This window comes from Chiloscyllium plagiosum, unplaced genomic scaffold, assembly GCF_037043375.1.
Source record: "Chiloscyllium plagiosum isolate Xiang-an unplaced genomic scaffold, Cpla_swu_hap1 HiC_scaffold_40, whole genome shotgun sequence".
NCBI lineage: Eukaryota > Metazoa > Chordata > Chondrichthyes > Orectolobiformes > Hemiscylliidae > Chiloscyllium > Chiloscyllium plagiosum.
In genome coordinates this window covers 34,546,538-34,559,665 of record NW_028270178.1, presented here as the reverse complement: position 1 = coordinate 34,559,665, position 13,128 = coordinate 34,546,538, and the positions used below count along the sequence as shown (strand labels likewise).

Sequence of the window (13,128 nt, the reverse complement as noted above, 5' to 3'; positions counted from 1 at the left end):
TATGAAATACTTTTATGATGTGAACCTTTCCCTGATCTCTTCTGTGGTGGGATGAGTCCTGGCCTATTCAGTGTTTTTTGCTAAACACAACCTTCCACATAGTTTAAAATGTTGTGAATTGTATTTCTATCTCTATCATGTATAGTATATAGAAATGAGAACATTACTATCAGGTTTGACACAGTAACAGTAAATTAATTTGTGGTAGTGGTCACATTCACCTGCTACCCTTGTCCTTCCCAACTGAAGGTATACTCTAAAGAATCAGGTAGCAGTGCATCTTCTGGAAGGTGTACATAGTTGCCATGTGTGTCCACGGTGGATGGAGTGAATATTGAAAGTTTTACAATTGAGCCCAATCCAATAATGCACTAATCCTAGCAAACAGAGAGGATTCCATTTGCACTTCTGGATTTGCCGTTTGTAGGTAGGCTTTGGGAGACACAAGGTGCTTTGCCCGTGAGAATTTGTAAGATAATGTCTGTTATAACACTTATTGTAACGCTTGCAGTGAATATATCAACTTCATAAAAATCTATATTACCGAAACTAAAGACTTTGAATTCTTTCTCAACCAAACTTCACTTACAAGTGACGTTTCCATGCATGGAAGCTAACCTTATACACAAATGTGTATTGAATCTGTGCACAAAATGCAACACTTTACTGTCTTCTGTGAAAAGGGATTTAAACTTTTTGTTTTCTCTCGCTACTAATGTCACTAACATGGAGGACCGCTTTCTGTCTGTTCCAATTGAAGACATTCAACAGAAACACAAGGAGATCGAGTCCAAACTGAAACACTGCGAGTGAACACTATCCTAATGAAGGAGAAGGTGAAGATATTCCAGCTGGTTGATCGATACACTAAGCTAACGGTTATTTCCACTGTTCAAGATCGGACGCTTGTAGAACATGAACTGCTAGCAAGAGGCCGAGACCATGAAGCGTGGAGAGAGAAACATCTCCAGATCCAACTGGATAAGATCCAAGCTGATCAACTGTTCTGTCGAAGTTGTTCTCCCCGTAAAACTAATACTGGAAGTTTAGCACCTGTGAGCAGAGTCCTGGGAATTGGATAATCAACAATGGTACGAAAGATGGTTTATGACTGGGCCACTGGGAAAATATACCCAGAGTTCTAATTTGTATTCAGTTTTAAATTTCAGGATTTGAACATTGACAAGTGTAGGATAAACCTAAGGAATCTGATATTGGATCAGTATCCTTACTTTGGGAATGTTCTGGGAGAACTCTGGAAGAACCCAGAGGGATTGCTGTTTATATTTGATGGTTTGGATGAATACAAGGACAGTATTGATTTTTCTGACAGTCGGAGAAATACAGAGCCTCAGTTTATGTGCCCTGATCCCGAATGATGGTGTGAAGTGTCTGACATTGTGTGGAGTTTGATCCATCACAAGCTGCTCCCTGGATGTTCTGTGATAGTGACCAGCCGTCCCACAGCATTCCATTTATTGGAAAAGGCTGAGATCAGCATCTGGACTGAGATCCTTGGATTTGTTGGTGATGAACGGAAGGAATATTTCAACAGTTTTTTTGAGGATCAGATGGTGGCAACAGCTGTTTTCAAACACGTGGAGGAGAACTAATCCTGTCCACCATGTGCTACAACCCTTCGTACTGCTGGATACTCGGTCAATCACTGGGTCCCTTTTTCACACAAAGCGACAGGAAAGAGCAGCATGCTCCCAACACCATCAACCAAATGTATTCCTATTGTATTTACAACATTCTGAAAAACCATGGCAGTCAGATTGAAATCCCCAGTGATGTGTTTCTGAAGGTTGGTGAGGAAGATAGGCGATTTGAAATATTCATCCGTTTTGTTGTTGGTCTCGCCTCCCCACAGTCTGCTCGTCCCCTGGAATAGGTTCTGTGTCCATTTCTTCATCAGACAGTCTGTCAGGTCACCAATTGGGTGAAGGAGATATTTGAAGGACAGATTGGAAATACCAGGTCTATAACTAATAAAAGAAACATTCTGAATCCATTGCACTAACTGTTTGAGTCTCAGAATAAATCACTTACACGGAACTCTGTGAAAGATGTGTAAACATTTTCATTTCGTGACTTGAGACTGACCCCAGTCGACTGTGTAATCCTGTTTTGTCAGTGAATTCGGTGGTTCACTGAAAGAATTTGATCTTGAGATCTGCTGCATTCAATATGAAGGACTATAGCGATTGGGACCCGTACTTCACAAATGCCGAGAGCTACCAGTTACTTTCTGTCTCTAACTTTTGATCACATTGTTGAATAGCCACGGATTGTGCCAATTCTCGATAATGAAGGGAAACTAATAATTCAGTTGTACCGGAAAGAATCATTTTTCAACACAGAATTTACTAAGAATGAAGATTGATGATAGATTCTCTGAAGAGTGAAGAATCCTAAAATGATTCTTAACAATATGATGGAATTTTACTATCTTTTCCTGATCAGCCAATGCAAGTCACCAAAACGATGATTTATTGCTCAAAATTGGTAGTCAATAAGACTGCACAGCAGAGCGCAACAGTTCTCATGCTCCTCTGAATGATATCTTATACAATATCGAGGTCAATGTTGTTTCATGTTTCCAACAACTTTTGTTTCATTATGGCTTATTCCCATTACAGACCAGCACCGAATGCTTATGTATTTGATACAAAAAGGGTCCATTTGCTTATTTAATTCTCACCAATTTGTCAGAAGACTTGCCAAGGATTTATTTTTCATTAATTCCCCTAATCTTTGTATATATTTCTTCCTCCACCTCCACTGCACCAGTAAGTAGTCTATGGATTAAATCTATTAACGTGTGATCAATCCTTTGCTAACCATTGTCTCCAGTTACATGATGCTATTTGTCTGCTTGATTTGTGCTGATATTATGTTTAAGTTAATAATTATAGGTTCTGCACGAACACAACTTTGTTTCTTTTACTTGCTTTTCCAAGTGTCAACATTTTTCAGCAGCTGTGTCTCGGTCATTTCTCCTTGGTATTTTTGCCTTCATTCCTCTTGAGAAACTAATAGATTTTAATGGTGATTCCTTTTAATTTAATTTTAACCATCACTTCGCTCTCATATTCCTGAATCCTATTTATGTCTTCATCTCTGTCTGTATTTTTAATGTATTTTATTTTTCTCATTTCATTTAAACGGATTTAATTTCCTGTACAACCTTGATTTCTCAGTTTTAAAGTGTTTTCTACCTCCCTATTTGCTCTTACAAGGAGAACAGCTGGAGTCTGTCCGCTCAGTATGGCACCTTCCTGTCCCAGTACTGATGCCAGCATCCTTTGAAAAGACATGATTTTATCCCACGCTCGCGCTTTCGCCAAGTGTTAATTCTCCTGCACTAAGGACCCGTCCATGGTCCACTGCAATTGGATTATTCCTCTTCCTTTCCATTTCCTCCACAGTTACCATAAAGCCTTCCTTAGCCTGATACTTAGTAAGTGACATAGTTTACCGAAATTTAATTTGTAGCTACAGAAAACGCCAGGAATGACAGAGGCCTTTACATTCAATAATGGGTGCAAGGGATTTCAAGATGGAAGACGTAGTTTATCAAAAAAAAAATGGTTGAAAGGAAAATGATAACGTGAGAAATGAGAGTCAGAGAATTGCAGGAAGGTATAGAAAAGTAAAAGAAAGCTAGGAATACAATAGCCATCAAAACTAATGTCACAAAGTAATCAAAGGCAAAAGTAAAGGCCCCGTGTCTTTCATAACAAAGTGAACAAATCCAAAACTCACATTAAAGTGAATCATTATGACATGAGGATTCTCAGAGGAAAGCACTACAGGCACGCTAATGATAACCATAGTATAGAACGAGCCCTGAAGAACGGCTTATGCCCGAAACGTCGATTCTCCTGTTCCTTGGATGCTGCCTGACCTGCTGCGCTTTTCCAGCAACACATTTTCAGCTGTAGAACAACGCAGACAAGAAGAAATATTGGGTGTTTGTGATACCTGTCCTAACTGTCCTTCCTTCCCCCATCCACTCCACCTTTCTCTCCGACCTCTCACCTTCACGTCCTACTTCATCTAACTATCACATTCTCAGCTACCATGCACCCCCAGCCCTAACCCCTCCCATTTATCTCTCAGTCCCCTTGGGCCACCCCCTCATTCCTGATGAAATGCTCATGCTCAAAACATCGATTTTTCTGCACCTCGATGTTGTCTGACTGGCTGTGCTTTTCCAGCACCACACTCATCAACTCTGATTTCCAGCACTCACTTTCTGCCTGCTTGTGATAATGGGATGGCAATAACAGTTATTGACTTGACTCTATACATATAGACTGTACAGATCAGTTTGGAGAGCATATATCGATCACTTTTGAGAGAGTTTATTTGAGCTACATGTTCTGGAGCAATCAGGCAGCAGGTTATACGTTTATCATATTATGGGAATTGCGTGATGTGGCAGGATTTGTGAAACAATCTCCAAGTAAAGACACTCCTTAGAATAGAATATATTCCCTACAGTGTGGAAACAAGCCTTTCGGTCCAATAAATCCACACTGACCCTCTGAAGAGTAAACCACCCAAACTCATTCTCTTATATTTACCCGTGACTAATGCACCTAACCAACATATTAATGAATACTATGGGCAAATTGGCATGGCCAAATCCACGCAGACTTGGGGAGAAGGGAGCAAGGGAGAGGGAGACAGAGAATGAGTGTGACCAAAGGAGAGTCTGAGTGAGAATGTGAGACAAAAAGTGAGTTTGACAGTGAGAGCAAGTGATAGAGGAAGAGAGAGAGAGAGAGAGAGGGACAGAGATAAAAGGACGGAATGAGTAAAGGAGAGATGTATGAAGAGAGACTGAATCGGTTAAATTCACTGAGTTTCACACGAATAAGGGGAATCTCAGAGAAAACTCTGAAATTCTAACAAGGTCAACACAGGGAGGATGTTCCCAGTAACTGGGGAATCCAGAACCAGAGAGTTCTCTAGGTCTAGGCCATTTCAGAGTCAGATGGGGAGAAATGTTTTACCCAGAGAGTGGGGAGCCTGTGGAATTCTCTGCCACAGAAAGCTGTTGAGACGAAACATTCTCACAACGGAGGCAGATCTAGTTCGCAGTGTTAAATGTTTCCAAAGGATATGGGGAGTGGGGGGAGAGTAAGAACTCGAAGGGGGGATGAGGAAACCATGTCAGAGACATTTTGAGTCAGAAAAGGCAAAATCCATAAACAGCCAAACTCCCAAACTTGTTCTTCCTTCACGGTCAAAATTACATTTCTGGGGGTCGCGTAAAACATAGAAACTAAGAGCAGGAGTATGCCATTCAGCCAATCAAGCTCCATCCCACCATGCAGTATGTAACAAGGGGGTGACACAGGGTTCAGTCCTTGGGCGCCAGCTGTTAATAATATCTATCAATGACTTAGATGCTGGGATGGAAACTCTGCTGCACTATTGTTCCCTGATGGAGATGGCACTGCATGTTTTTTGGAAACTTGGGATTGGACATTCCCAAAAGCAACGTGCAGTAGTATTGGATTTGGAGAATGGTGAGCAGTGCATTAGACCACTTACCTTTGGAGGGGGTAAAGACAATGACTGCAGTTGCTGGAAACCAGATTCTGGATTAGTGGTGCTGGAAGAGCACAGCAGTTCAGGCAGCATCCAAGGAGCAGTGAAATCGACATTTCGGGCAAAAACCCTTCATCTCCTGAAGGGTCTTGCCTGAAGCGTTGATTCTACTGATCCTCGGAATCTGCCGTTTTTCAGCATCACACACTCAACTCCGACCTCCAGCCCTTTCTCCCACTTACGTTTGGATTTGCTGGAAAGATTCAACAATGTATGTTTTGCTGTTTCTCTCACTGTCTGAAATCTGCTCAGTGAAGAAGATGCCCTTCACTGTTACATTTACTGGGCCAGCACCAATCCTTTTTATCAGACCATCCTAAACTATTGCTGAAGTGTTATTTAGCAACAGGAAGCAAAGGGCAGCTACAGGACAGTTATCCACGATGGTGCCCCACGGAATGGTATAAGGTGAACTCACTGCATCAATGAGAGCAAATACAGGTCACCAGGTGAGGCTTATTTTAAGAATCCCTGCAGTGTGGAAACAGGACCTTCAACTCTCCAAATGGTAACCAATCCGAACCATACCTTATTGTCCCCCATTTACCCCCGACTCATTGTGTCACAAGACCTGCCCACACCCCCCACCCTCACCCCCGCCGCCTACCCATAGCATGGCCACACAGAATACAGAAAATCCAGACCCTACTAGGAACACCCAGAATGCCTCAGCATTGATCAAACAGACTGACAAGGAAAACCAGACATGACCACAGTCACTGGAAGACCAGGGACCCGATAAACACAGCTGTCCCAAAGTCCTAAGGGAGACTTGTACCCCAGTCATACCAACGCCACACAAAGGAAAGGTCAGACAGAGAGGCACCAGAATATCTCACTCACTGGACAGAAACTATGGAAACACCTTACTCCCAGGAAAAGGGACATTCTCACCTACCCTTGGAGAGAGCTGGAATCTCCTGATCCCATTAAGAACTAAATGATGCTACCGAACACTTCACAGTATCTACATTCAGGACATGCTTCTGATCACTGCTTTGCGATTATCACCATTGTAACTTGATTACTTGACGATCAACACCGTTGCATTTTCACTATTTTTAATTAGCATTGTTATACTATATTCCTATAAAAACTGGCTTGATTTGCAGCTCAGGGAAGAGAATTCCAGTTTCCTGGACAGACTGCCTGTGCTGTTTTAGCGCAGTCAATTTCTCTTCCACGATATCACTGTGTTAATAAACAGTTTGTTAATTTCACTTTGATATGTGTTTTGTGATCTCTGCTTTATTGAACTAATTTCTCCAAAACCCATGCACCTAACCTACAAAGCCCAGAACACTCGAGACAATATAGCCTGGCCAATTCACCTAAACTGCACGTCCTTGGGAGGAAACCCATGTAGAAATGGGGAGAACGTGCAAACTCCACACCGGCAGTCATCCCGAGGCTGGAATCGAACCTGGGTCCCTGACACTGTGAGGTAGCAGTGCTGGGGGCATACCAAAATTCCCCAGAATGGCCAAGTCAACTGATGTAAACATAGGCCCAATTTAATATGGCAACAACTTTCCAGCAGCTACAGGAAAACTTAATCTGGTCTCTGCACATACTCACTTTGTGCTCTAGCCCATGGCTGGGACATACCCCGGGGTGTATGGTGAATGGATGTGTGTAGAGAAAGATTTCTAATGTGAGCTGGCTGTGTAATGGAGAAACTACAAAGGGGTTGGTTCAGGGAGATAAAGCGACAAAGGAAAGAGCAATTAAGCAGAGGCCGTGGAGGCGCTACATTTAAGAGACTCTAAATTTGTTGGGGATAGTGCAATATTGCAGGGGGTGCAGTTACAAGACAAAGATATAGGGAAGGAATGTAAATGTGGGCGAGAGTGACAGAAAAAGAGAGAATGGTAAAGAATGTAGACAAAGACATAAAGAAGAGAGAAAAAAGACAAAAGAAAATGATGTCAGTATGAGAGAAGGAGAGAGAGGTAGAGTGTGCGAGACGCAGACAGAAAGAAAAGAGGGAAAAAAGAATCAGAGAGTCAAACAGGAGACAGGGAAAGGTGCAGTGAGTTTAGAGAGGTGATACTCTCCATTCTGGTTGGCCCCAGGTCTCTCGATTGTCTCTCACACTCCCTAGGCAAAGGTGAGGTCTGCAGATGATGGAATTCAGAGTCTATATTAGAGTGGTGCTGGAAAAGCACAGCAGGTCAGTCAGCATCCGAGGAGCAGGAAAATCAACATTTCTGGCAAAAGCCCTTAATCAGGAATGAAAGCAGGGAGCCTCCAGAGTGGAGAGATAAATGGGACGGGGTGGGGCTGGGAAGAAGGTAGCATAGAGTACAATAGGTGAATGGTGGCATAAACGGCATCATCCGCCAACATTTCCACGACCTCCAAACGGATCCCACCACCAAGGATATATTTCCCTCCCCAACCCTTTCCACTTTGTGCAAAGACCATTCCCTCCGTGACTACCTGGTCAGGTCCACGTCCCCCAACAACCCACCCTCCCATCTTGGCACCTTCCCCTACCACCGCAGAATTGCAAAACCTGCGCCCATACCTTCTCCCTCACCTCCAACCAAGGCCCCAAAGGAGCATCCCACATCCATCAAGGTTTCACCTGCAAATCCACCAAGTCACTTATTGTATCCATTGCTCCAAATGCGGTTTCCTCTACACTGGGCAGACCGGGCACCACCTCGCAGACCCCATTAGGGAACATCTCTGGGACACCCGCACCAATCAACCCCACCGCCACGTGGCCCAATATTTGAACTCCGCCTCCCACTCTGCAGAGGACATGCAGATCCTGGGCATCCTCCATCACCGCTCCCTCACCACAAGACGACTTGAGGAAGAACGCCTCACCTTTTGCCTCAGAACACTTCAACCCCAGGGCATCAATGTAGACTTCACCAGTTTCCTCATTTCCCCTCCCGCCACCTTAGCCCAGTTTCTAACTTACAGTTCAGCACGAAACTCATGACCTGTCCGACCTGCCTATCTTCCTTCCCACCTGTCCACTCCACCCTCCCATCAGACCCATCACCTTCATCCCCACCTCCTTCTACCTTTTGTACACTTTGCTACTTTCCCCCACCCTCCTCTCTGATCTATCACCTCCATTCCCTCCCCCATTCACCTGTTGTACTCTTTGCTACCTTCGCCCCAGCTCCACCTCACCATTTATCTCTCCCATTCCCTGTCTCCTATTAGGGACAGACATTGCCTCCAGGGGTTTGTTTCAGGGGAAGAAATTGGGGACTGCAGATGCTGAGATCGGATTCAAAATGAGTGGTGCTGGAAAAGCACAGCAGTTCAGGCAGCATCCGAGGAGCAGGAAAGTCCACGTTTCCGGCATAAGCCCTTTAACCAACATGTTGAAAGGCGTTTGCCCAAAACGTTGACTCTCCTGCTCTTCGGACCTGACCTGACCTACTATGCTTTTCCACCACCACCCTTTCTGACCTTGTTTCTGGAGACCGGATTCAGGCAGGAAGATTAAAGGGTCTGGTGTGATTGGGATTCGAACTCGCTCTCACACACATACAAAGAAACACAGAGATACGCAACACCTGCTTAATATACATGAGGTAAGGGATATTGGCTGCGAGAACCTGCTTAAAACCGGTTTGTTGCTCAATGATATTCTCTCGACTTAATTCCCAGTTCATCCAGTCAGCTGCCACCTCCCTCTACCTTGTAGTGCACTTCTCCAGGAATGAATTGCCAGCCACAGTCATCTCTGTGGGATGAATTGGGTGGGAAGGTGTGCTGGGAGAGTGAGGGAGGAGGTGTGAGAGAAAGCTGAAGTTAAATAGTATCGTCCAGAACTTGTCTGTCTATAGGGAAAGGCTGAATAGGCTGGGGCTGTTTTCCATGGAGCATTAGAGGCTGAGGGGTGACCTTGTAGAGGTTTATAAAATCATGAGCAGCATGGTTACGGTAAATAGTGAAGCTCTTTTGCCTGGGGCGGAGGGCATAGGTTTAGTGTGAGAGCAGAAAGATATAAAAGAGATCAAAGGCGCAACTTTTTCACACAGAGGGTGGTAAGTGTATGGAATGAGGTGCCAGTGGAAGTGGTGGAGGCTGTTACAATTGCAACATTTAAAAGGCATTTGAACTGGTATATCAAGAGGAAGGGCTTAGAGGGATATGGGCCGAGTGCTGGCAGGTGGGACGAGATTGGGTTGGGATATCTGGTCAGCATAGATGGGTTGGACTGAGAGGTCTATTTCGATGCTGTATATCTCTATGACTCTAAGTCAATTTAAAGGAGCTTCTGAAATAAAATTGGGAACTGGGTCATTGACAGGGTGCAGAGAGGGAGTCCAGAAGTGGTTAGGTTTGGATTCACCTGCCATCACATTCGTTGGGTCGTGTAAAGGAACAAAGAAATGAACCATTGGTATCAACGATTTGAAAGGAAAAAAAGCCATTTATTGGTGAAAACAAAATAGCATTCAGAAGGCATAGACTCTTTCCTGGATATTTTTTACTATTTAGAAAATATACTTCTGTTTTTAATTTTGCTCAAATTAAATTTTGTTTAAATATAATCATCGAGACAAGAATAATTTGATTAGGGATAGTCAGCACGGTTTTGTGAAGGGGCAGCCGTGCCTCACAAACCTTACTGAGTTCTTTGAGAAGGTGACCAAACAGGTAGATGAGAGTAAACCCGTTGATGTGGTGTATATGGATTTCAGCAAAGCGTTCGATAAGATTCCCCACAGTAGGCTATTGTACAAAATGCGGAGGAATGGGATTGTGGGAGATACAGCAGTTTGGATCAGTAATTGGTTTGCTGAAAGAATACAGAGCATGGTGGTTGATGGGAAATGTTCATCCTGGAGTCCAGTTACCAGTGGTGTACCGCAAGGGTCGGTGTTGGGTCCTCTGCTGTTCGTAATTTTTATAAAGGACCTGAATGAGGGCGTAGAAGGGTGGCCTTAGTAAATTTTCAGACAACACTAATGTCGGTGGAGTTATGGATAGTGACGAAGGATGTGTAGGTTACAGAGAGACATAGATAAGCTGCAGAGCTGGGCTGAGAGGTGACAAATGGAATTTAAAGCAGACAAGTGTGAGGTGATTCACTTTGGTCGGAGTAACCGGAATGCAAAGTACTGAGCTAATGGTAAGATTCTTGGTAGTGGAGATGAGCAGAGAGATCTCAGTGTCCAGGTACACAGATCCTTGAAAGTTGCCACCCAGGTTGACAGGGTTGTTAAGAAGGCATATAGTATTTTAGCTTTTATTAATAGAGGGATTGAGGTCCGGAACCAGGAGATTATGCTACAGCTGTACAAAACTCTAATGCGGCCGCACTTGGAGTATTGTGTCCAGTTCAGGTCACCGCATTATAAGAAGGATGTGGAAGCTTTGGAAAGCGTGCAAAGGAGATTTACTCAGATGTTGCCTGGTGTGGAGGGAAGGTCTTACGAGGAAAGGCTGAGGGATTTGAGGCTGTTTCGTTAGAGACAAGAAGGTTGAGAGGTGACTTAATAGAGACATATAAGATAATCAGATGGTTAGGTATGGTGGATAGGGAGAGCCTTTTTCCAAGGATGGGGACGGCGAGCACGAGGGGGCATAGCTTTAAATTGAGGGGTGATAGATACAGGACAGATGTCAGAGGTAGTTTCTTTACTCAGAGAGTAGTAAGGGCATCGAATGCTTTGCCTGAAACGGTAGTAGATTCGCCAACTTTCAATACATTTAAGTTGTCATTGGACAAGCATATGGGCGTACGTGGAATAGTGTAGGTTAGATGGGCTTCAGATTGGTATGACAGGTCGGCGCAACATCGAGGGCCGAAGGGCCTGTACTGCACTCTAATGTTCTATGTTCTATGTAAATGTATGGATCAGAGAGTTCATTTAGGAAAGCAGGATCATGTGATTGTATTTCCCACTCGGTCCTGCAGTAAATAATGGTGCTTTCCTCCAGGAACCCGATTTGCTCACTGAGAACTGATGCCTTGAGATGAAGGTAGCTTTTGTGCCTGTATAATTCCTCTTTTGGTTTTGCTTTTATTGTTCAGCTTCCTACTATCTGTTGCTCATTGCGAACAGCACTTAAAACTGTTCTGCTCCTGCCGTCTCTTTCATTTTGCTACTCAGATGGAGTCGTTTCTCACCCATTAGATAAGTGGCGTTATCATGCTGCTCGCCCACCTCCTTTCGGTCCATTCCACAGGTGAAATCCTCATTCCATTATCGGCTGCAGCTAACGTTGACTCCTCAGTTACTTGGATTTATTCACCAATTCAATCACTTTTATAAATGGAAATTTCACTGCACACTTTAACTGGTCTCTGAACTTTTTCTGGGTCACCACGTAAATAAAAGCATTTGTGCAGCAACTTAACTTCTGCAGCATATATGCCACTTTTCGAAAGAGATCATGAGCAGCAGAATCCAAGGAATAACTAGCATTAAAGAAATACAAAATATACACCAACCAGAGTAGTATGAAACTGGCAGATATGGCAAAGAGTAAAATCACAGATTTCTTTCTGCTCTCTACCTCTGGGTCATTTTCCATTCTTGTCTGTCCCCTCAGCCCCTCACGTATCTTCGTGGTCTCAAAGATATATCTGACAGTCAGAACATTGATAAAGAGAATAAAAGTGAATGGGAAAAGTGGTGTTAAAAATTTTTCAAAATATTTAAAACTTGCCCACCGAGGATCTTCATAATAACTGGATGTGGTAGAACAATACCATGGAACATTGTTGCTGATCATTCCAGGTTTAAATCGAAAGTAGTTGGGAATGTTCTTTAAACAAAAGAAAATGCAGATTGTTGTTAAAACAATTGTTGCAGTTTTCTCTGTGCAATATTGAGATTTCATCTGATGAAATGAAATGGCGACAAATCGGTCAAAAGATAAGGCAACAGTAAACCAGACCGAACAATCAATGGTCAAGCAGCTCAGTACATAGGTAACACTACAAACAGAAGTTATATCCAGGAAACACTGTGGATAATAATAAGATGCAAATCGACGAAGTACGATATTAAAAACAATGAAGAGTAGATCAGATGCTGCCATGGCCACCAGATGGCGAGTGGTGCATGTAGAAAGACCACACTTGCCCCGAACTAAAATTGCAATCGCCACTAGACTAACTGTAACAGAGAGAGAAAGGAAATAAAAAAACAGACTAGAAGTTACTGACCAAATACTCTTCGTGTCTGGGCTCAGACTGTAAGTCATGGCAAAAAGATAACTGTTGTTCTATGTCATATAAAGTTTAAAGAATTGGTACTACAGCATCAAACTCTCTAAAAATGTATCATTTGCAGTTTTTATAAGACATAGTGAAGAACATGAGCAGTGATTTGCTAATAGAAACACAGTCATCTACTAATTTCTTTTTTGGGATTGGCAGCAATCTTTATAGTTTACTCAGACTGGCTGGAGTTTCCCATAAGACGACTGGACTCACGCCAAGAAACCTGGGATCAGTATGACAAACAATGGGAGACACCTAACACAGGCATTGATTGGAAAATTTCTGTATTT

General features: G+C 43.2%; 1 pseudogene; it reads left to right on the top strand.

Annotated features, from left to right (window-relative positions):
* Window positions 1-726: 726 nt before the first annotated feature.
* LOC148138453 (NACHT, LRR and PYD domains-containing protein 12-like) lies at window positions 727-1,894 on the top strand (annotated as a pseudogene).
* Window positions 1,895-13,128: the final 11,234 nt, after the last annotated feature.